Raw genomic sequence first — 24,462 nt, forward strand, 5'->3', positions numbered from 1 at the left:
GATGCTCTACTTTCAGCTTTTCAGAGATTAATGGGTGGGAGGTAAGTGTCTCATAGACTTTCCCTCCTGGGCTGGCTTCAAACTCCAGTGTTCCCAGATCTCAGCCTCATGAGTAGCTGGGATTACAGGTGTAAACCAGCACATTATGGTTTTGTTTACCAATCCAGAAACCTTATTTGAAAACCTTACAGTTCCCCAAGAAGCTTAAAGTCTCCAGATACTCCAGATACTTCCTGGGATCTTACAAGGTTTTGTCTTAACCTTTTTCTCCCTTGCCCCTCTTGACAATAACATTCACCCAAAACAATGTGGAGAATATTGCCAAGTTATCTACTCCACAAGTAGCAGGCCTGTATTAACTACATGATAGCCCAGAGGGCTCGACCTGGCACAGAATATAATCCTTAGTCTATGATGTTACTCGTCCATAATAGTTTGTGGGTTCTTGGGGAGACGGTAGTTCCTGGGAGTCAAATCAGTGCGTCCTGTCTGCTGAGTAGTTGCTCTACCATTTCAGGCACCCTACCATTCCATTTTTGAGTTGTTTGTTTTCAAGATAAATTCTTAGTTTATGCCCTGGCCAGTCTGGATTGAAATCCTGTTTGTACTTCTCTTTGTTGTTGGTGTGACATGTGTATACCACTGTACCTAGCCTTTGGTTGAGATGGAGTCTTGCGAACATTTTTGTCCAGGCTGATTTATGAACTACAATCCTCTCATTTCTTCCTCCCAACTAGCTATGACATTACAGGTTTTAGCAATACAAGTATTTTTTAAAGTAGTTTCCTGCCTTTTTTGCTGGTTATTTTGGAGATAGAGTCTCTCAAAATTTTGTGCCCTGGCTAACTTCTATGATCATCTGGATCTCAGTCTCTTGAGTAGCTGGGATTTCAAGCCTAAACCACCAGATCCAGCTCTTCAAATGTTAAATCTCATTCCCTTAAAGTATATTGTAGTGACCAATACCTTTCTAGGTCTCATTGCATTTAATTTTATTCCAGTGATAATAGGCTTTTGTTGTTGTTGTTGTTTGGGGTTTTGTTTGGAACTGTAGGCATATGCCACCATGCTTAGCTTGGGATGGCATTTTTATAACTGCAGATATTCAGGTGGATATTCCAATCCATAACTACATAAAACACTAAAATATGAGTTTGGAAAGTTCTTTTCATAAAGATTGAACTTTTTATATCCATGTGGAATTTTTTAAAGTGTGTTTGAAGCAATTAAAATGTGTTCTTATGTAGACAGAGTTGCAAGCCGTTCTAAGAGAATTTGCCAGCCTCCATTAAATATTTACAAAAGAAACTACCCAATGTCTAAGTTTGGAAAGGAGGATAGCCTTCCCTTATGCTCTTTCCAGACTATAATGGGGGAGTCCAGTGGATTTGCTGTACCCCACCTCTAAGTGATTAATTATCTTTAGGGCCAGGAAAGAGCTATCACTCAGAGTGGTACACAGCCAAAGTAAATGGACCGTTTTCAAATATTCTCTATCTGGATTGTAAATGAACATTGATTTCCTTTGTGTTCCATATTTCGTTAACCCTTGAACAGTGTGGGTTTGAATTCTACAGGCCACTTATCCTGAGCTTTGGAGATTTGAGACAATTTGAAATTTTGCTAATACAAATCACATACCCTAGATATAGCAACCGAAACATAACATTAGCTGTGTCCTGAATTCATATGTATGTAGATGCTAATCTTCCACTATTTACTATCATAAAATAAATCTGTTAGTTAAAACTTACCAAAAGTTACACAAGCACAGTCATAAAGATGCAATGTTAAGTTGTAACTGCATTGTGAGGTGCCCGTGGCTCGGGCCTGAAATTTTAGCTATTTCATGGAGGCTGAAATCTGAGGATCATGGTTCAAAGCCAACCTAGACAGAAAAGTCCATGAGATTCTTACCTCCAAATAACCACCAAAAAGCCAGAAGTACAGTTGTGGCTCAAGTGGTAGATCCTTAGCCCAAAAAGCCAGAAGTGCAGTTGTGGCTCAAGTGGTAGATCCTTAGCCTTGAGTGAAAAAGCTAACGGTGTCAAAGCCCTGAGTTCAGTACCAGCACACACACACACACACACACACACACACACACACACACACACACACACACACACCACGTAACTACCTAAAGTTGACTATAGTGCATGCTATGTCTTTTAGTGACGTCAATTATTGCAAATAGCTGCTTGAAATCTCCCCTTAAGCAGTTCTTTTGAGTAAATTGTGTAAGGCATTTAAAAATGATCTGCAGTTCTTGCATATTAGTCACAGTTTATAACACATGTAAACATATCATCTGTTAATGTCAGTCAGCTGGACACTATGGCATAAGCCGATAATCTCTGAGAAGAGGGCTTACATATGTATAATATGGTTTGGAGGAAGTTAAAAGTTATACTCGTTTTTTACTACAGGTGGAGGCAGGGCTGGTACCCCTAACACCTTCAATTTGTTCAAATGTCAGCTGTAATAACTTTCTGATTGGCTATTTAGGCTTCCATTGATCCAGACTCCAATGACTAAGGAAGGGAACAACGGCAGTTGACATTAATCTTTCAGCCAGGATTCAATACTACTCTTACAGGATCAGACTGCTTTAATGGTACTGTTAAGTCTCCAAAGATAACAGAGTTATTTTCACTACAATCATTGAGCCAGGTGCCATAGCCCTTAGGTGAGCAATTTGGTACCAAGTGATCTTTGACCTTGAAACCAAATATTTCAAGGTCTAAATCTTGTTATAATAATACTAAATCATGAGAGTCTTTGGAGAAGGCCTTCCTAAAAATGACTCAAAATCAGAAACTAGCAGGATACCCAGGGCTCATGCCTATAATCCTAGCAACTCAAGAGGTTCAGATCTGAGGATCAAAGTTCAAAGCCAGCCTGGGTAGGAAAGTCCATGAGACTCTTATCTCCAATAAACTACCCAGAAAGCTAGATGTAGAACTAGAGTACTAGGCTTAAGCAAAAGAAGCTCAGAGACTGCTCCAAGGAGTCTCTCTGTCTCTGTCTCTGTCTCTCTCTCTCTTTCACACACACACACACACACACACACACACACACACTCTCTCTCTCTCTCTCTCACACACACACACACACACACTCAGAAATAACATTAAGGAAAAAAGGTTGATAAATTCAACTACAAAGAAATTGGAAAGCCAAGCACAGTGGTTCGTGCCTGTCATCCCAGCTAGATATTTACCCAGAAGTGTTAATGGGATCTTACTCCAGGTAGGGGACTGGGCTAGGGACCCCATTCAAAAAATAACAAGCCAAAGGGACCAGAGATGTGGGTGGCTCAGCGGTAGAACACCTGCCTAGCAAGGCCTTCAGTTCAAACTGCAGCACCACCAAAATGAGCAAGAAGCAAATATCTATACAACAAAATACCATAATCTGTCAAAAGAATAACAAAGAAATTTCCATAGCAGCTAAAAAGGCAATTTCCTTTAAGAGCACTTTTATGAATAAAAACAAAAATCCAAAGTAACATTAGCCAATAATTTGTGATAGAGACTGCCAGTTGCCTCTCAACAGACCTTTTTCTTCTCATGAGCTGTTATCTGGGTAATATGTTTAGTTAAAAACCTGATTTTCCAGTTTCCCCGAAGGTTAGAATTAGCCCTGTTAATAAACAGGTTTTTGTTTTGTTTGTTTTGTGGGGTTTTCTTGAGACAGTGTCTCACTGAATGCAGGCTAACTTCTAACTGTGGATCCTCCTATCTCTTAAAGCATCTCTGCTCCTTACCTTTCTCCTGAGGGATTGTAGGCATGAGCCACCATGATCAGTTGGATTGGGGTTTTTGTTTTCTAGACAGGTCTTTCTATGTAGTTCAGGATGGCCTTGAACTTGAAATCCTCCTACCTCAGCCTCTCCAGCTCGTAAAGATGAGCACCCCACACCTGGTTCTAAGTTCTTGCTGAAACAAAAGAGAGCGGGGTGGGGGGAGACTTCTGATCCAATTTCTTAGGGGGTAGCACATACCCTTCCTCCTTTTATTGTTTCTTCTTCAAGCCACCCATGCAGACAATATGGCTATCCTCCAGCCACTCCTAGAGACAGAATGACATATGCAGGCCGTATGAGGAAGCTCCCTCAGTGGTGAAACTGAAGTAGATTGGAGCGAAGGGGATATTTAGGTCACTGCTCTTATTGGGGTTCCAAGGATGGATAGTTTGAACAATTGGAGAGCTATTGAGGTGGTCCTGGTCCCTAGCTACCTGGTACCCAGTCCTGGAATGACTAAGGAAGGGGAATGCTGGGATTGACACATAGAGAAGGAGTATATGGCTCAGAGTTGCTTGGTCTACTATCAAAGGCTTGCTCCCCAACGCAGCCCTCCGTTATCTGTAAGAATTGGCTAGTCCCTGAAGAAACTGTCTCTCCTCAGCCTGAAGGGAGTTTTGTGAGCTACTAAAATGTCATAACATACAGAACCTTCTTAAATATTTGTAACACAAGCCATCAGGTGTCTCTAGAGGTGGAAGAAAAAAATAAAGCAGCCAGGTGCTGGTGCTCACACCTGTAATCCTACCTATTCAGGAGGCTAAGATCTGAGAGGATCCCAGTTCAAAGCCAGCCCAGGCAGGGAAGTCCATGAGACTCATCTCCAGTTAACTGCCCAAAAACCAGAAGTAGTGCTGTGGCTCAAGTGGTAGAGCATTCGCTTTGAACTGAAGAGCTCAGGGACAGCGCCCAGGCCCAGCGTTCAAGCCCCATGACCAACAAAAACAAAACAAAAAGAAAGCAATCACACGCGAAGGCTTTATGCCAGCCTAAACTGCTTATCTCCAGACACCTATGAGAGAAGAAAGGAACCCCTTTAGCCGAAGGCACCGGAAGTCTGACCTCTTACCCACGACTCACCAGACTGGTCCCAGCCTGTCTGTTAGAAGCCTTGCCAGCTCTTTCTTGAGGTAAGTGCACGCTAACTGCAGGACATATTTTTCTCCTTGTTTATAGTAGGACAATATAGGAAACGACCTGATGTCCCCCAGTAAGAAACTAGTTAGTTTATTTATATTTTATATGCCATGCTGAATGTGCTTACACTGACCGAGAAGGGAACTTTTCATTTCAATTAATTTAGATTTAAATAGCCACTGTGGAAATTGCTATAATACTGGATAGTGTATTTTTAGGGACTAGACATTTTTTTCCACCATAGTAGTTGGGGTTGACCCCAGAGCCTCACACATGCTAGGCAAGCGTTGTGCCACTGAACTCCATCTCTAGGGCCTTTATTTTGAAGCAGGATTTCACTAAACTGGCCTTGAACTTGCAATCCTCCTATCTGAGTCTAATAAATTAAGATTATAGGTATATCCTACCTTTCTCAGCTCTAAAATGTTTTGAGAGAACACTCAAAAAACATGTTGTCTCTCACCTGTAATCCTAACTCAGGAGGCTGAGATCTGAAGATGCAGTTCAAAACCAACCCAGGCAGGAAAGTTCATGGGATTCTTATCTCCAATTAACAACAAAAGGTCAGAAATGAAGCTGTGGTTCCAGTAGTAGAGTGATAGCCTTGAGCAAAAACAGAAAAATCTCAGGGACAGCACCCAGGCCCAGAGTTCAAAGCCCCAGACCTGGCAAAAAAAAAAACAACAACAAAAAACAAAAAAGAACCCACCAAACCATAGTATTTTATGTAGCTCCATAAGCACAAATGTATACATTAAGAATTGCAGAACTTAGGAAGTAGTGTTGTGGCTCTAGTGGTAGAGCGCTAGCCTTGAGCACAAAGATGCTCAGGGACAGTTCCTGGCCCCTGACAAAAAAAATACAGAACTTAGTTATGGCTCAAGTGGTAGAGCACCTGTCTAGCAAACATTGAAACATTGAAGCCCTGAGTCTAATCCCCATTACCATAAAAAAGTAAATAAAGGATTACAAAACTTAAGTCAGGAATTCTACTGGATATGTAAAACCACAAAAGTTCCTGACTTGAAGCAATAGGGAATATTTGTTGTTTAATTTCAGATTGGTTTCCTCCTCTGATTTCTGACATGCAAAAAATGATTCTTGGAGAGAATCAGATATAGACCACTGACATCCAAGCAAGCAGAGATTTACCATTCTCTGGCCACATCATCTCTATCAGTCCAAACAGTCACTGTGTTCTTTAATCTATTAAGATCACCAGAGTGAACACATGACTCTCAATGCTGTTAGGTCGATGATCAGATGATCCTACTGTGAACTGAATGGACATTTTCTCAAGATTGTGGCTCACAGTGGGGGAGACTGACTCTCCAGCCCTCTAATTAAACTTGAAGTGACATCTTGGGAACAAAAGCCCTGCTTCTTATTCCCCACCGCTAGAGCAAGGTCAGTTCAAGTCCAGGCCAGCTCCCCCCCCCCCCTTATCTTTCCAATCACATCTAGTTCATTTCTTTTGCCAGTGAAAATTGAAAGCTTAATGGAATTACCTACCCCCCTTTTTTTTCTTTTAAGCACTCAAGAGTGCTACATGACAAAAAGCAAAAACGTCCTTTTGAGTAAAACCAATTTCCTTATAAATTATATCACAAAAGCACATTCAATAAATTCCCTAAAGGCAGTGATATAGTAAAGACTGATACCTTGCAGCAGCTCATTCTTTAATGCAAGCTAATTCAACTATCCCCTATGGTCTTAATTTGTGATTCTTCTTTTTCCTTTCCAACCAAGGTTTTGTAAGAATTGTTAACAGCAGTTCCGGTTATGGGTGTAGCTCAGTAGGGCATATGTTTAGCATGCCCTAAAAAAGTTCAATCTCTGGCTTCAATCCTAACACAAAATAAAAGAAAAAGAAACCTGATTCTGTTTGCAAGTTGGGGGGTTGTGGATAGTGGTAGGATTCTACAAATAAAAGTCTCCTTTTATGTTTCATATACAAAATAAGAGCACTAATCAAAGTAGATCTTTTTTGCAAAACAAACAAACAAAAAAAAACCTGCTGGCTAAATTTAGACTACTCATAGTCCATGAGAATGCTTTGGCTGGGGAACGCTCTCTAAATAAAAATGAACACAGCTGGGTGCTGGTGGCTCACACCTATAATCCTAGCTACTCAGGAGTCTGAGAACGACAGTTCGAAGCCAGCCATGGCAAAAAGAATCTGTGAGATTCTTATCTCTAATTAGCCAGCAAAAAGCTGAAAAGTGGAGATTAGATTAAGTGGTAGAATGCCAGCCTTGAAGGAAAAAAAGCCAAGTTTCGAGGCCCGGAGTTTAAGCTCTACTACTACTACTACTACTACTACTACTACAACACACACACACACACACACACACACACACACACACACACACACACACACACAACACACACACACAACACAACAGTAACAAAAAATTAACAGATCTGATGTGCAGCGGTGGCTCATGTTAGGTTGGCCCCAGGACAGTAAAGAAGCCAATAACAGCCTACAAGAATACCAGTATGAGGCAGATGTGAGCACGGCTCTTCTTCCATCCTTCAAGGGAAGTACTAGGCGCCCGCACATCTGGGGAAGTGCCCAAACTGAAACTGGCTGACCACTCACCCCCGTTCTGTGCTCCACTACCCCACACCATTACTCTTTCCCCTGTCCCACTGTTCTGCCAGCCCCCCCTTCCCCCCTTCCCCCTCCTCCCCCCCCCCCCCACCCAGCCACCACGGCACAGTAGGGCAGTTTCCATAGATAGTCCTCATTGCTTAGTCTACATGGGTAGCAATTATGGGATTCCTATGATGTGGTGATGGTTACAAAAATCAAAGTCAGGCTTAGAAGTCTACCCTTTAAACTGAAATGTTTCTTTCCTGTGATTTATGTGCCCAAGACGGATTGTGGGTTTGGCATACTATCCATCAGTCTCTATAATCAAAAGCAAAGTGAGTGGAGATTTCAACAACAGGAGATTGCTACAGAAATGTCTCACGGAAGTAAAGCTATAATAATGTCTCCCTGGGCCATCGGACTCCCTCCAGGGACTTGGCTGAAGACACAGATTCAAAACTTTGAAATTAGAATATTAGCCTTTGATCTTGAACTAAAAATGCATTTTATTTATTTATTTTTGTTCATCATGGGGCTTGAACTCAGAGCCTGGGTGCTGTCCCTAGGCTTGTTCACTCAAAGCTAGTGATCTTCCACTTTGAGCCTTAGCACCACTTCTGGTTTTCTGGTGGTGAATTGGAGATAAGAGCCTCATTGACTTTCTTTCCTGGACTGGCTTTGAACCTCAATCCTCAGATTTCAGCCTCCTGAGTAACTAGGATTACAGGCAAGAGCCACTAGAGCCTGGCTAAAAGTACTTTTTAAAATTTTTCCTTCCCACACTCAGAGTCTGGGCACTGTCACTGAGCTTCTTTTGCTGAAGGCTAGTGCTCTACCATTTGAGCCACAGATCCACATCTTACCACGGTAGCCATTTTAAAACGTACAGTCCAGTGGCATTGAGCACCCACCTCCAGAACTTTCCATCTCCCCAGACTGAAACTCTGTCTCCATTCAAGAGGAACTCTTTCTCCTCTTCTATTTTCTGTGGACTTGGACAGTCGTGGTATTCCCTATCAACTGTATGGAAAATGAACTATGCCACTGTGGGCACGGATGGAAGGGGGGAAACTGGGGAAAAGTAGAGGAAGGGGTAACATTGTCCAAAAAGAAATGTAATTATTGCCTGACTTACAAAATGGTAATCCCTCCGTACAGCACCATAATAACAATACAATTATATTTTTTAAAACTTTAACTTCTTTTTTAGCGAAAAGAGCAAGAAACATGGCTCCAGTGGTAGATTACTTATTTCGCAAGTACAAGGCCATGAGTTCAAATGCCAGTACAATCGAAAACTAAAAAAAAAATAGATTAACCATCACACTGAATAAAGAGTCCCAGAACTATCACAAATTTTTTTTTTCCTTTCCCTTTGTTTTTGGAGAACAGGAGCAGGAATAAGTCACACATCACAGAAGAGGTTGGCAGTCTACATAGCAGCACAGAGAGGAACTTAGAAAGAACCTTGTATTTATTTCCCAATCTTTTCTCAAAGAACCAACAATCCCACTGAATCCCTGAATGGGATGTTGTATCTGACTTTCTGAAAGAATTTGCTCAGAATGTTCTGGAAACAAACCAAGAAGTTCTTGGCAGTTGTCCTGACCATTATTTTTCCTCCTCAGCTTTTTTTTTTTTTTTAAAGATTATTCCTCTTCAGGAAAAGAATGCAAAGATCTCGTAGACCCAATCAAAGTTGAAATGAAATTTCTGTTTTTGCTGTAATGTAATTGTGCAATGACGTGTAAATCCTGCTGGCAGATCATAGAAGGATTGACATGCTGAAAAGGAATGTCTCTAAACTCAGAAAAATCTCATTGAGCACAGTGCAATGTTTCATGTATAAATATGACGAAGTTTTCCAATGCTGATTTTTCTGGAGCAACATAAGATCATTTCTGATCAGCCACTTATCACCCCAGCCCACTGTGCTGTTCCTATAATTGTATGCAGAGAACTTACATCCTGGTATGAGTGGCAATTATGGTAAGTGTTTGCTGCTGTGAACACTTACAAACATCTCCATTTGCTATTTGGATTCACATCTTGGCCAGTCATTCCCTTTATGTGATTTTTCTCTCTCTATCTCTAATAACTTTTTTCTGCTTCTTAATTTACATCTCTCCTTCTGGGCATATGGCCACGAGGGAGGAAGGAAACACACATTGTTTGTGGGGTCTGCAGTGCTGGTGATGTCTATTAGCTCTGCTGGTGATCCTTCAAGATCAAGAACACGGGGTGACTTTCAAAAATGTTTCTTTCCTCACAGAACAAGATGGGAAAAAAATTCCAAGATTGGTTGTTGTATTTCCCCCTTTCACTAAAAGGACATCCTGGGAGTTAGAACAACCCTTTGCTGATCCTCACAGCTAGCAAGTACACACAGAGGTAGTACACACCTGTAATCCCAATACCCAGGAGGTAGAGGAAAGAGGATTGCAAGTTTGAGGCCAGCCTGCTCTACTGAATGAGTTTCAGGTTAGCCTGAGCTGCATAGCCAACTCTCACTCAAAAAACCAAAATGACCATACAATACAATACCAAAAATATGGCAAGTCTAAATGGCTCATTTCCTGGTGCAAATGTATGGAGACCAAAGATTGGACTGGGAGATCAATGGGGAAAAAAGGATATTAGCTTATGTGACTCAAGATCTCCCCACCTCCCACTGTCTGCTGTTATTCCTGTACTGTGAAAATCAGTTATTAAACATAACTCTGAAACACGAAGGGACAGTCAGAAGTGTGGCTGTGTACCAAACCATGAAGCATTAGGCAGGTGGAAGGGAGGTCACGCTCAGATCTGCTTCTCTCCTGGTGGGTAACTGTCAAGCTTCTTGGAGCAAGGTTACTGGAGGGAGGAGGGAAAGCAACTGGAAACTACCTGGCTCTTTTGTAATTATTTATTAAGAATGCAAACCCTCACAAGTGCAAAGTCCACGAGACCCTTAATCTCCAATTAACCAGCACAAAAAGTTGGAAGTACAGCTGTGGCTCAAAGGATAGAGCGCTAACCTTGAGCAAAAAAAGCTCAGGGACAGTGCTCAGGCCCAAGTTCAAGCTCCAAGACCAACACACATGTGTGCATGCGTACACACACACACACACACACACACTAGTGCAAACTCTTCCTAAACATTGATGACAGTATTCTTTGAAATGACGCAGGTAACTCAGATTGGTCATCTTTCCTCAATCTTTTCACTACATGTGATGATTGTTTATCCTTAAAGAGGGAGGCTTGTGTTGCTTGATATGGGAATGAAAACGCATCCTTTTAGAACGGTATGTCCTCTGCTTCAACCCTTTGAGAGAAAGGAAAGGGTGGAGATTGCTTACAGTTGCTTGGTTGGTTCTGACAACGTCCAGCTTCACGGCTTAGGATAGGTGGGGAGTTGTTGGTACTGAATAATCTTGGAAAAACAATGTGGCAACATTCTATTTGCAAATGTTCCAATTGCAGTGTTCAAAACTCACCTTCTAACCATGCTGGGAATGCAGACATTATTCTTCCTGGGCATTTTAATCCCTACCTTTCTATTTGTCCCAAAGATTCCTGGCAAGGAGCCTGGACAAGAGATTGTTCTCGCCAGACTCCACGCCACGTCAGTGTGCAGGGAGAGTGGATTGTTGCGGATGGATCTGACCTGGTGTTAGTGAGTCAAATGGCACGAAGTCCCGAACTCAACCTTGCGGCCCTAGTATGCAGGGGAATTCAGTATATCCCCTGCAGAAATCAATTCCAGTTTGTACCACTTTAAAAAAAATTACTAGCTTACATGAATTATACAGAAAGGAATTTCACTGTTAGGTTTTTTCTTTGTAAAAATTATATTTTTAAGTAGTGAGTTGTAAAAAGGAGTTTCCATTCAATAACTTGGTTTTAAAGTCCAATGCATCTTCATCAATACCACCACTTTCATCTTTCTCCATCTCTCGCACTCCAGCCCCTCCCCTCAGTTTTCTTAATTTCATAGGCTATGAATTGAATATCGGGACTGCATTCTCCACTCCTTCCTCTCTTCCTTTATTGACCACCCTTCCCTTGATCTCCCCCACTACCTTGCGAGTGCTAGTTTCCTGGTGTTCATGTTGCTGGACTGTGAGTTTTTCCTAAGGAATTAACCATTTGCATTGTCCCCCACAAATGCCATACTTGGGTTCATATGTTTGTGCACACTTACATGCAAACCTCAGATGTGTTTACTTGTACACTTAGAAATTCAGTCTAGTTTTCACATATGAGAGAAAAGGTGCATTCATTGGTACATTTCTACACATTTAGAATACATTCCATTCCATCGTACTCCCTCTATCTGGTTGATAAGCTTTATGAGCAGAGATCCTTTTTAAAAAAAAAAAAGTAAATAGTATCTATGGAATTAAGAAACACAAAGCCACAAGAAAAAGGAAAAAAAACCGTAATTTTAATTTTCAAAAAGAGAAACAAGGCAGGTTGTAGAAAATGTAGTTGGGGGAACTTGAGGTGAATTTGACATAAATCCTTAGTGTAAGTCCTGAGGAGAATTCTGGTACATGGTTTCTGATTTCTTAGAAAATGTAGCAATGATTACAAACAGCGGTGGGTGAGTTAGCATGATCTGTCATTCCAGTTACTTAGGAGGGTGAGACAGAAGGATCATAAGTTGCAAGGTACCTTCCCCTCCCCCCCCCCCCAAAAAATGTGTTGCATTGCTAAGAACACATTGTGTCAGGGCTGGGAAGGTAGCTCAGTGGTAGAGTGCTTGCCTCGCATACATGAGGCCCTGAGTTCGATTCCTCAGCATCACATAAGCAGAAAAAGCCAGAAGTGGCGCTGTGGCTCAAGTGGTAGAGCACTAGCCGTGAGGTGAAGAGCTGAGGGACAGTGCCCAGGCCCAGAGTTCAAGCCCCACGTCCCACAAAAACAAAACAAAAACCAAAACTGTACCAAACTGATTCCATCTTTTCTGACAGGATTATTCCACAGACACACTTAAAATGAGATTCTGACATACTGTAGAAGTTGAGGATATGGTGGACCAACGTGTCGCTTGCTGAAGAAAACAGAAGAAGAAACAAAACTCAGAAGAAACAAACTCAGATTAGTTTAAGCGAAAGGATTTCAGTTAAGGCTATAGAGCAGATTCCAGACTCTCCCAAAGGGCTAGAAGTAACCAAGCCTGGCTTATCACAAACTACACCGCAAAATCAGCTAGCTGGTCTTCGGAGGACCAGGCTGCTTATTAGTGCTGGCATGAAGGCCGCACCATGCACCGCTAACACCATTAGCCCTGATGTCCTCCCAAATGATAGGAAGCTGTCCCTTACTCTGTCAGATTGGACTCCTTCAAGTCCCAACTTCTTTGCATCTCCTGCTTCGAAGCTCAGCACCAGTCCTGGTGGAATCCAGAGGCTCTGCCCACATCCTAGAAACAGAGGGGCAACTCGAAGGGAGTGGCTACTATTCTTTACCTTTTGTAGTGGGAAGTGGTGTCTGCCTTCTAAACGACTCATAAGGCTGGTGAGTTTTTTCCCTAAATTTTTTATTGAAAGACAACATACAGAAAATTACACAACATCAGCTGGCCCATGTCTGTTACCCTTCCTACATAGGAAGCTTTGATTGAGAGGATTGAGGTTGGACGCCAGCCTAGTAGAAAAAGCTTACAGGATTCCTTCTCAACTCATAGCTGGGGACAATGGCATGCTGTTTTTCATCCCAGCCACTTTGAGAACCACTTTGTGAAATAGATGGGTTGTGTCTAGGCTTTGGCTGTACAGGACACAAGACTCGATCTCAAAAAGTAACTAGTGCAACAAAAGGTTGGAGATGTAGCCTATACTAGAGTGATTATCTAGCAAGCATGAGGATCTGAGTTCAAACCCCAATACTTATTTTGAAAAGAAAAGAAAACCACATAAATGCTAAGTAGAGAGCTAGATTACTTTTTTTTCCCAAAGTGAGTAGAGATGTAAAGCTTTTACATGCAGAGAATCTAAGGCTGTTAATTCTCCCTGATAGAAAGGGGTTCTGCGGTGGGGCTGACACAAAGAATAGCTCATTTTCTTTTTCCAGGGGCTGAGGGGTAGGGTAGTGGGGTAAGTTTATAACTAGTGAAGGAACTTAGCCAAAGTTTGCTAATTAATTAATCTTTTTTAATCTAGGAGGTTTTTTTTTTTTTTTACTGGCATACCATTGGACTCTATGTTTTTTGTGTGCCACAATTTTTTTCCTCTTTAGCAGAAGGTTGGCTGAAGACCAAAAGTAAGCTTATTGTATTTTCAAGGTGACACAGAGCTAGTGTGGAATGTTAACACCTTCAAGGGCAAAAGCAGCATCCCCAAAGAGTTCTGAAAATCTGCACCTATCCGCCCATATTACAGGACAAAAACGTCCCCGTTCCGTGGGGGACTGGGGTACACGCTCAGTGGTAGGCCCTAGGTTTGATCCCCACCCCTATAAAATAAAAATAAACACAGCAGACTCTGTTTGGGGGTTATAAAAAATCCGATGACTCAAATACAGAGCTGCCAAGAAAGCTAATTAAATCTCAGGCTGCTTCATGGACAGGTAGGGTTAATAGAACCAAGTTTTCTCCCTTGATCTTTACTGGAGAGACCATAGCTGAGCTCTGTGCCAGGCAGAGTGCCCTGATGCCCACCAGGGAACCTGGTGAGTTGCAAGATATTCAGAGGGGTCAGCAGGGTGGCACCTGAATCCCGAGACATAGGAACAAATGATAGAACAGAGGGAGCTTGGCGGGAATAAGATAAAGGTAACACAGCTGTTTGGGAGGCGGAGCCAGGAGAGTCATTTGAGCCTTGGAGTACAAGGTTGGCCTGAGCAAACAGACTTCATCTCCAGAAATTTTTTTTTTTTTTTAAGTAGCTAAGGGTATACCTCATGTCCAGCCTTGTACAGTACAAGGCCCTGGGTTTGATCCCAACAATGTGGCGAGGGTGTTGTTTCCAATCATAGAAAGAGTTTCCACATGGGAGAGGCATCAGGAGAAGCAAATTAGCATCTTCAATCTAAGAAAGACTTTTAAGTGAGCAATCTGATGGCTGAAGTCTGTGTGGGAGAGAATGAGTCACAATCCTGCGAGGCTCATCCGAGAAGAGACTGGTAGGCCAGCATCTAAGGATGCTATTGAGGGACCTTAAACCCCTCACAGTCAATATACTGTCAATTTTTAAAGATTTCACTTTTTAAATGAAGATATAAGGCATTATTACGAGGTAAGAATGTTAGCTTGAATGTACATGCAAACAGTTAAAGAAAAAAACAAAAACAAAAACACCTGACAGGGTATAAATTAGACTTTGCCAGAGAATCACGCAGACCTCTGGGTACAGAGAACAAAGAAAGGTGTATTGCCGGGAAAGGGGCCGCAAGACTCCTTCTCACAAGGGAGAAGTGAGACTCTATTGTCTGAGATGATCTATAGAACCTAGGAGGTTTCGGAGGGGCTAGGAGGGGCTAGGAGGCAGAGACCCCGGTGTGGATGTGTGGGCCAAGGGTTTCATCATGGCTGACTAGGATTGATGGCTGCTGCCCAAATAGTAGATAAGGGGTCCTGCAGCTGCCCAGACCTGAAGGTCACTCTAAGGGGCTCTTGTTGCCTTCTATGGTGGTAGCTGCCCCAGAGAAATGCCATTCTAAGGTAAAGGGGGCTGGTGGCTGATTATTTACTGCCTTTACTACATGGGCCTAGTGTGGCCTAGGAAGGGAGCAGGCCAAGCTGTGGAGAGGGGAAGGGGTGTACTAAGCTATGGGAAGAGAGCTCATTTCTCTAACAACACCTGTTTTTTTTTGAGACAGGGTTTCACTAGATAGCCCAGGCTGGCTTTGAACTCTCAATCCTTCTGTCTCACTCTCCTAGATACGGTGATTTTTTTTTAATTAATATAAAATTTTGAAAAAGGGATAAAATGTTCTATGGATGATTTGAGGCTGAGAGTTTGTGTAGGAACTAACCCAGGAAATTCAAAGGCAGAGAGAGGAGGTTCTTTGGGGTAGGCCTTCATAAAGAGCGAACAGCACAGATTTTTCCCAGGCCTGTTTCATTTGGACTCTGTGAGCGTGGGCCACTACCACAGAGAAATAAATTGCTAGCAGTTTAATTCCTCTCTTAGGGAAGGATTCTGAGCCGAGCTGGGAACCCGCCATCAAGGGAGCACTGTGTCTTCTGGCCTCCCACACCAGCCCTCGGGGCAACCAAACTAGACAGCCTGTAATCTCTCATTTACTCTCCATTGAATACTTGGTCTACACCCAATTCATAACAGGACGTCCTCATTTTACCTACAGGGTTAGCAGGGCTTTTCTCGTTCTCTTCCTTCTGAGTTATTATAGCCTTGTGGATCTGAAAGCTCAGCTTCCTCCTAAGAGAGAGGAAAAAGGACTGAACTTACCCCCCAGAGAAAGCAAACAAAGGCTTCTAGTTCTGGGGACACATAGAGAAACACTATTGCAGCCTCTTACCCATAGACCAGGAGATAAATAATTCACAGGCCTAACAAAGAGAAGCACCGGAGTCACACAGGTTGAATAATACCTGGTAGGCTGTGTCTGTGAGGTTTCTAATCACTGAAGATGGCATCTAGAGTTACAGCAAATGCTGACTTAAAATTTTCTGCTTCCAAAATGTCAGTCCAATTCAAGAAAAGAGGATTTCAAAAAAAAGTCAGTACCAGCCAGGTGTTGGTGGCTCACACTGGTAATCCTATCTACTACGTAGGAGGCTGAAATCTGAGGGTCACAGTTCGAGGTCAGCTGGGGCATGAAAGTCTGTGAGAGTTTTGATCTCCAATTAACCAGCACTTGAGCTGTAACTCAGTGGTAGAGTGCCAGCCTTGAGTGAAAAAATTAATAGACAGTGCCTAGGTGGAGTTCATGCCCCAGGACTGACACAAAAGCAACAAAAAAGTCAATACCATGCTGCTTACCAGATTGTTTACTATTAAGACACCATTGTTTGGACAGTGTTGGGATGACTTACATAAGGGGCTATGGCATGTCTCTCTCAATATTTTCCCAAATTGGATTTCTGTAAGTTCAAACAGTTGTCTGTCCATCACCATGCAGGATTTGCTCCACACACTACCACCCCGCCCGAGTGGGGACCAAAGTGTGCACTAGCTCCAGCTCTTTCTGGAAAATGAAGTGTATTCGCATATAACATTTTCCTGTATACTTTGAATCCTCTGTAGATAACATATAATACCTAATGTAATGTAAATGCTATTTAAATAGTTGTTATAACGTAGTTTTAGTAATAACGGCAAAAAGAAAAAGGCTGTATACATCAAGTACCAAATCACCTTCCCCCCTACCCCACTTTTTTGGGGGGGAGGTCTGTTTTCAACACATGTTTGTTGGAATCCATCGATGTGGGATCCACAGATGTGAAGGGCAGACTGCTGTGCTTATGAGCAAGTGTCTAGTGCTTGTCCTGCTGACCACGCCCCCCAGATGAGGTGGATTTGCGGCTACAGGCAGTTCCTGTACTGGAGCATTATGGGGCAGAGAAAAGGCTGGGTCAAGGTGTCTGTCCCTGCAGTCATGCATCCTTTAGAAGTGAACGCCTATCATGTTAGGATGTGCTGACCCCAGGCTTTTACTGGCATCTTAAAACGAAGACCTTGTGGAATTCAGAACAAATCCCACCTCTTCTCACATTACTTTTTCAAGTCACTGGACTTGAGATGTGAATTCTGTATCTGCTCACTACCTCCCCCAAAGGCTAGCTTTGGGCTGTTTCTACTTTGTACTTAAGCAATAAGTATCGTCGAATCCATGGTGGTAAAGCCAGTGATTCTGAGATGGGAAAGGAGCTCTGTTTAAAAAACTTAAAAATTAGTTTAATTTTTGATAACTCACTTGACTCCACACCAAATAAATGAAGATCAAAATGTGGGAATACAAATCAAGCTGACATCAGTCTAGTTTGTCCCCATTCAGGTGTGGCTTAAGAAAAAGCAGATGTCTCTACTTACATAGGAAGTTGCTAAGTTAATAGTGTTTGTTTTGACAGAACTGGGATTTAAACTCTGAGCGCTGTACTTGCTAATCACGTGTTCTATAGGAAATGCTAGTTGTGACATAATGAGTAAAGACATCACATGAAATTGCATATTGTAAAACAATCTATTATTTTACTCATTAACTGCCCACTGTACTTCTGTAAGATTTTATGCTCTCCTATGTTCTTGAGATGTCTGTTCTTTGGTTATCTTTTATAAAGACAGCAATTTCATAATTTCCTTTGCTGGTGTTAGGTCTGCCTGGGAAAAATGGTCTCTTTCCCTTTGTTTTCCCCCTGTGCACACATGGCCCTCCCTAGAAGTCCCTGCCCTGCACTTGTAACCCAGGTAACGGGCGCACCTGGGGGCAGTGGGTGGTTCCCCAGGCTCGGAGGTCATTACTGTGGCCGCACCTCCTTCCTGCCCTTGGCTGCAGCCATACCTTCTCCCCGCCCTCTCCTTATATAACCAATCTCCATGATTAGTCCTCCCCTTACACTCTTTGTACCCCTTACACCCTCTATTTCATGCGGGCTGGCAGTTTGCCTCCCCTCAATAAATCCTTTTCTGCCTGAACCATGTGGCAGTCTCCTTTCAGGGAACCTTAGACCTAGTCTTTTCTCTGGCAGGGTTGTTTGAAATTTGCTTATGTATAGTTTAAAGTATGATAGTACCATTGAACATTCCAGGGGTTGTGTTTAAATGTGGGATAGCCTCTCTTCGAATTTCCTTTATATGTAAACTGTAAAATGTTCCCCCAGACTGGCTTCTGCCTCCGTGTATTTCAAACCGTTTCAGGTTTACAAGCCATATATTTGTAGTGTAGAAAACCATTCCTCATTTATATCATAATGCCAGGTCATGAGGCTTGGGCACCATGGCTGGCAGTTTTCTTGGAAGCTGCTTCTATATCAGGATGACTAGCACTATGAAAATCAAATAAATGAACAAGTGTCTTCAAGCCCAATTAAATGGATTCCTCACCCCACCCTACCCCCTGTAGCTGGATCTCCAAAACACTCAGGGTCATTTCCAGGCCACCAAACCCAGGAAGTAGTAGAGTGCAATTGAGATGATTCTCCACCTGAAGGTAAGCTACCTATTGTATATCAGTGTTAAGGGCCCTCCTAGGGGCTTCTAGATGAGAGATTGTCTCTACAATCTTAGCTCCATTATACTATGAATGTTCCTTGACCCAATATTGCTCTGACCCCACAGAGCCTATCCTAAGCTGAAAACCACCCTAAGTCCCAAATGCATTGCGTACACCTAGTCTTCCAGACATTCCAGGTCAGCAGGCCGGGATGTGACAAGTGACTGTTCCCTGGGGGAATCGCACATCTGGAAGGACAAGCCAGCCATTTTGAGAGAATTACAGAAGATTTGGAACCTGGGGGAGGACTGGCATTTCAAATTCAGTGTGATTTCTCCTAATGTTGTATAGCAAGAAAACAGAGAAGCCATATTCTGAGAGGTCAAATCGGGAGTTTTTATTAGCTGTCCAGCAACCACAGGCAGACTCTTGTCACAAAGACCCGTAGCCCTGCAAATATACTTAACTGTCAGAAAACTGAGCCATGAAAGATGGAGAGGAAAGAAAGAGCAGACAAACAATACCAACAAACCAGATCAGCTCCACTGGAGAGCCGAAGTGGGATGCCATGTTGACCTGGAGGAGAGCCAGGAGACAGAGTATGAACATTCAGGAGACACGTGGCATGGAGTAAAATGGTGCCTGAGCTGGTCTGGACCTACATAGAGTCAGATCAGGGGGCAGGGTCTCAGGAAGCTTGAGAGTTCAGGACAGAAGACTGCCAGGTAACCTATTGTCCAAGTCCCCTCCCCGGCCTCTAGGAATTCAGACACACCCATCCTCTGGAGGGTGGGACTTCCCTGCCTCTACCATGAAGACAAGATGGCACCAGTTAAACCCAATACTTTATTATCCACCACGTGGCCAAGATGGTGCTGGTTAAATTCAGCATCGCTCCTTCACTAGTACATCTTGCCTTCAGATCCATCAAGTGAAAATGTTTCATCATGAGCTTAGCACTGTTGGTTTACCCCCATAATCCAAGCTTACTTAGGAGACTATGATCTGAGGAGTGAGGTTCAAAGTCAGCCTGGGCAGGAAAGTCCCTGAGAATCTTATCTCTCATTAGCCACCAAAAAGCCAGAAGGAGAGGTGTGGCTCAAGTGGTAGAGTACCAGCTTTGAGTGGGGTAGCTAAGAGACATCTAGGTCCTGAGTTCAAGCCCAAGTACACACACACACACACACACACACACACACACACACACACACAAGTTTCACATACCAGTCTTGTCCCTGGCCACATCTGTTGAGGCGAGATGCTTAACAAAGGCAAAAATGGAATTCTTACTGAGAAGACCCACACAAACGACCTCAGGTCAAAGACTTACTGGCTATGTCACTCTGAAGGAGAGGTGAGGGGTGGAGCTAAAGCGCTGTGAGGCACTCAGAGAAAAAGACAACAGAGACAGAGACAGACAGTGCGCATACTCTGCCAACTCTCAAGCACCTTCCCTCCCCAGTGCCTGCAACAGTCAGTTCACTCTCAGATACCTTAGGGGCCACCGTGACTTTCAAACCCTCAGCTTTTTGCTTTTGTATTATTTTATATTTCTACTTTGTTTGGCTGGGCAAACTTGGTGTTCTGTGATGGATTTGTGCACCAAATGGTGCACTTAAGTAAATCGAAGATGCAGTTGCTCTACCAGTTGAGCCATCCCCCCAGCCTTGTTTGACGTTAGTTATTTTTTCAAATAAGATCTCCCACGCTTGGGTGCTAGATGGACACAGGTGGAGAAACACATTTCCTGGGAGCCCCCAAAGATGGCAATGAGCTGAGGAATTACAGTTGTTACTCATTAGGGTGTATTTTACTCTGCCTGGAAAAGTTAATGAGTTTCACTGTTGCTACCAGGAAAAGCCCTCGGGCCCTGAGAGATGTTGGTTTGACAGTGGCTGTCTTCTGTAACGGTCATTGGTTTTATGAGCACCTTAGGAACCACTAAGGAGCATGAGAAATATACAGAACTGGTTGTGGAGCTACTGAGATAAAGCCACACAGCATTGGGACTTCTTAGGAAACATTTCCTGCCTGATCATTAACGCCAGGATGATGCCTAAAAGGTCAGAATGGAACAGTGGATACCAGTGGTGCCAAGCAATCATGGTGTGCTCAGGACCATTTTCTATTCAATGCCATCTGCATTTTAGTAGTGATGCTTAAGGAATTACTTCTCTTTCCCCCTTTCTTCCTCCCTAGTTTCTCTTTCCTCTGAATTGTTGCCAAGAAACCAGAGTCATATAATTTCAGAGCTGGGAGCCCAGGGAGAGAGGTTAGGAGCCTAGCATGGACAAATCTTGAAAAAGTGTACACAATCGTCAGTTGTAGAGTCTGCCCTTAATAGTTACTAGCCGGCATTGGCATGGGTTTATATTAGAAAAAAATACAGTTTTCTGTGTCCCACATAAGCAAGAGAAAACTTGGGAGAAGGAAGGTGGGTTGAATTTCTAAAGAACTCTGGGTTTTTTTTGTTTTGTTTTTTGTCGGTCATGGGGCCTGAACTCTGGGCCTGGGCCCTGTTCCTCAGCTCTTCAGCTCAAGGCTAGTGGCTCTACCACTTGAGCCACAGTGCTACTTATGGCCTTTTCTGCTTATGTGGTGCTGAAGAATCGAACCCACGGCCTCATGCATGCAAGGCAAGCACTCTTCCATTGAGCCATCTTCTCAGCCCAAGAACTCTGTTTTTGTTTTGTTTTTGTTGGTCATGGGGCTTGAACTCTGGGCCTGAGCACTGTCCCTCAACTCTTCAGCTCAAAGTGAGCGCTTTACCACTTGAGCCACTTCTGGTTTTCTGGTGGTTTATTGGAGATAAGAGTTCCACAGACTTTCCTGCCTGTGCTGGCTTTGAACCGCGATCCTCAGATCTCAGCTTCCTTAGTAGCTAGGATTACAGGCATAAGCCCTACCGGCGCCCGGCTAGAACTCTGTTTTTTATTTGATACCAAACAGATCTTAAGAAATATTTGTTAAGATTTCATCAGAAGTGGTTTTTGTTTGTTTGTTTGTTTGTTTTTGTGCCCAGCACAGGGGCTTGAACCCAGAACCTAAAGGTTCTTGCTTAGCATTTTTGGATTAAGGCACTCTACCACTTGAGCCACATTTGAAAGATACCTCCACTACTGACTTTTTTTGCTGGCTAATTGAAGATAAGATTAGTCTATGTGGGCTGGCTTCAACCTCTGATCCTCAGATCTCAGCCTGATGAATAGTAGGGTTATGAGCATAAGCTACCAGTACCTGGCCTTCACCAGCAGTCTGAATGGCCAGAGAGCATCTGTGGAAAAACATCTGCCAGGATGGAAGCTTTGAAAATTGGAGACATTTGCAACTAACAATTGTTGGGTCTTTCACCTGTTGCTGCTTCTTTCATTATATATACTATTTTGCTCTAAAATTGATTTTGATCTGATATCTTGTTTTGAGTCCTTGTTTTACCAAATCCAATATTCTTTGGATAAATTGCAAATTGGAGAGCCAATACACCAATCACAGCTGAATTCTGCTATTCTTCAGCCCATTGGTTTTTGTTTTTAACTCTGACATTGCGTATGAGGCCCTAGAAACCATATCCAGGATAACTAGTCAGAGAACACAAGGACATTACATATTTGGAACCTGATTGTCTCACATTTCAAATGCTTTGGTTTAGCGAATAGAATGCATCATTTAGGTTTGCCTCTAGGCTCTGCAAGCTGGGACACCTTCCTAGGATACACATGGAGAGGGGATTGATTCTCCCCTAAAGGGGAGTACTGAACAAGTTCAGAGGAGACTGAAGCTAGGCCTGACTTGGGCTCTGTTCCTATGTTCCCTCCTCCTCCTCCTAACATACAAAATAAAAAGTAGTAAAGAGAAAATGATTTCTGTCATAGTGACAATCAATATAAATAAAAATGCATGCTGGCAAGTAGGCACCAGTCATGGCACCAAGCCATTTTGTGTGCTAAGATGAGTACAAGGTCATAAGGAAGAAGATAGCTGGCTCATTCTTATAAATTGTCCAGGAGGGACATTGCATGGGTGTGGGGGGGTGGGAGGGGAGTGGTATATAGGAAGTACAGACTGGAAAAGGAAGATGAACTGGTAATTGTTCAGGGCTTCTCAATCTTAATGAGAACTCAACGATGTTTAGCTTCAGGATCCCAAGAGGCACTGGGACCCCTCGACATCTCAAGAAACTAAACAATTGACAATGGCATATATGGTTAAAAAAAAAAAATCTCTGCTCACTCATGTTCCAGAGTGAAATGCTTTGATGGAAATGAAGCAAGCAGACTTTGGGAGGTCTGGTTTTAGGGGTGGGGAGTGGGGAGTGTGTTTCAAGAGCAGAATGTTACATTTTTAAAAAATTTGTTCCAGAAAGTTCTGGCAACTTGGTACAACAAATTTGATCAGCACCATCCGTGCGACCTGTCTCAGTAATGGTGCCATGCGTGTGACAAGGCTGCTAAGCAGCTTGTGTTTGGGGGGTGTGGAGGGAGGGAGATGACAGACACAGGAAGGAAAAACTGAGAACATTGAAACTGTTCCTAATTGCACAGAGAGCTACTTAGCAGCTCTGAAGAGTGCTTGCTGGCTGCCAGAGGGACGGATCTGCAGGCTTGTTATGTCATCTGACAGAAGAGATAGTAATCTTGAAAAGCCTTGCTGGGGAGAAGAGAAACACAGAGCTGCAAGGGGGAACAAACAACGATTCATTTCTCCTCACTGAGGGGTGGAGAACCCCCAAGGAGATTTTGGTGGAACTCTGGGAAGGACTGTGTCCCCAGTAGGGGTGAGCTGTGAGCCACATGCAAACGGTGTGCAAAGCCTTGCAAATCAAAGGCCAACTTGCTTCAACTTCTGAAAGATAATCAATCAGAGAGGATTTCTACTTAGCTTCTGGCTTGAAATAAACAGCATTTCCTCCTCCCCGCTCAAGATCGAGTATACTTGTAGACGTTTAGGGTTTCACTGGGTGTTCCCCAGAAACACAACTCATAACTAGGGTACCAGGTCAGAGGCCCAACTCCAGGTCTGGCCATTCACCCCCAACCACACAAGAGGCAAAGTAAGCATTGCAGCCCACCTTCTCAGGGTATAGACTTGAGCTTTAGGGTATACTCAGGAAGCCATGGGACAGGGAACAAGATGCATGCATAATTAAACAGTCTTAGTTGTAGGTGTGGTCAGGAGGTCAGAGGTGTGGCCCAGTTGGTCATCATTTTAGGATTAGGCAGTCAGGGAGGGGTCAAGATAAGAAAGTCATTCATTGCTGAGGAGTAGTTCTGACTTGTCAGATATTATGCATCAATCAATCAATCCTGCCCTCCCTGGATTCCAAGATGGATGCAAGGTGACTGCGAAGAGAACAACTCAGAATAAAGACTGATGCAAAATGGAGGCAGAGTGCTAAGCTTTTAAATGTTGCTTCTCATTAACTTATGGGTCTGAGTGATGAGGCCATACTTTGTAGTAAATTAGTTTCTAAGTATACATTCTGATCTTTTTCAGATTTGCGTTCTGGTCTACTGATTCTGTGTGTGTGTGTGTGTGTGTGTGTGTGTGTGTGTGTGTGTGTGTGTGTGTGTGTGAGTATTAGTACTGGGACTTCAACTCACGGCCTCTCTATCTTGCTTGGCTTTGTTTGCTCAAAGCAGATGCTCCATCATTCGAGCTATCTGCCTCCACTTTCAGCTTTTTTGTTGGTCAACTGGGGATACTCATCAAATGGAGTTGTCCTCTAGGGCTGGCTTTGAACCTCAATCCTCAGATCTCAGCCTTCTGAGTAGCCAGGATTACAGGCATGAGTCACTAGCACCGGGATTTCTGGTGTACT

This window comes from Dipodomys merriami, unplaced genomic scaffold, assembly GCF_024711535.1.
Source record: "Dipodomys merriami isolate MVZ:Mamm:240054 unplaced genomic scaffold, mDipMer1.0.p SCAF_12, whole genome shotgun sequence".
Lineage (NCBI taxonomy): Eukaryota > Metazoa > Chordata > Mammalia > Rodentia > Heteromyidae > Dipodomys > Dipodomys merriami.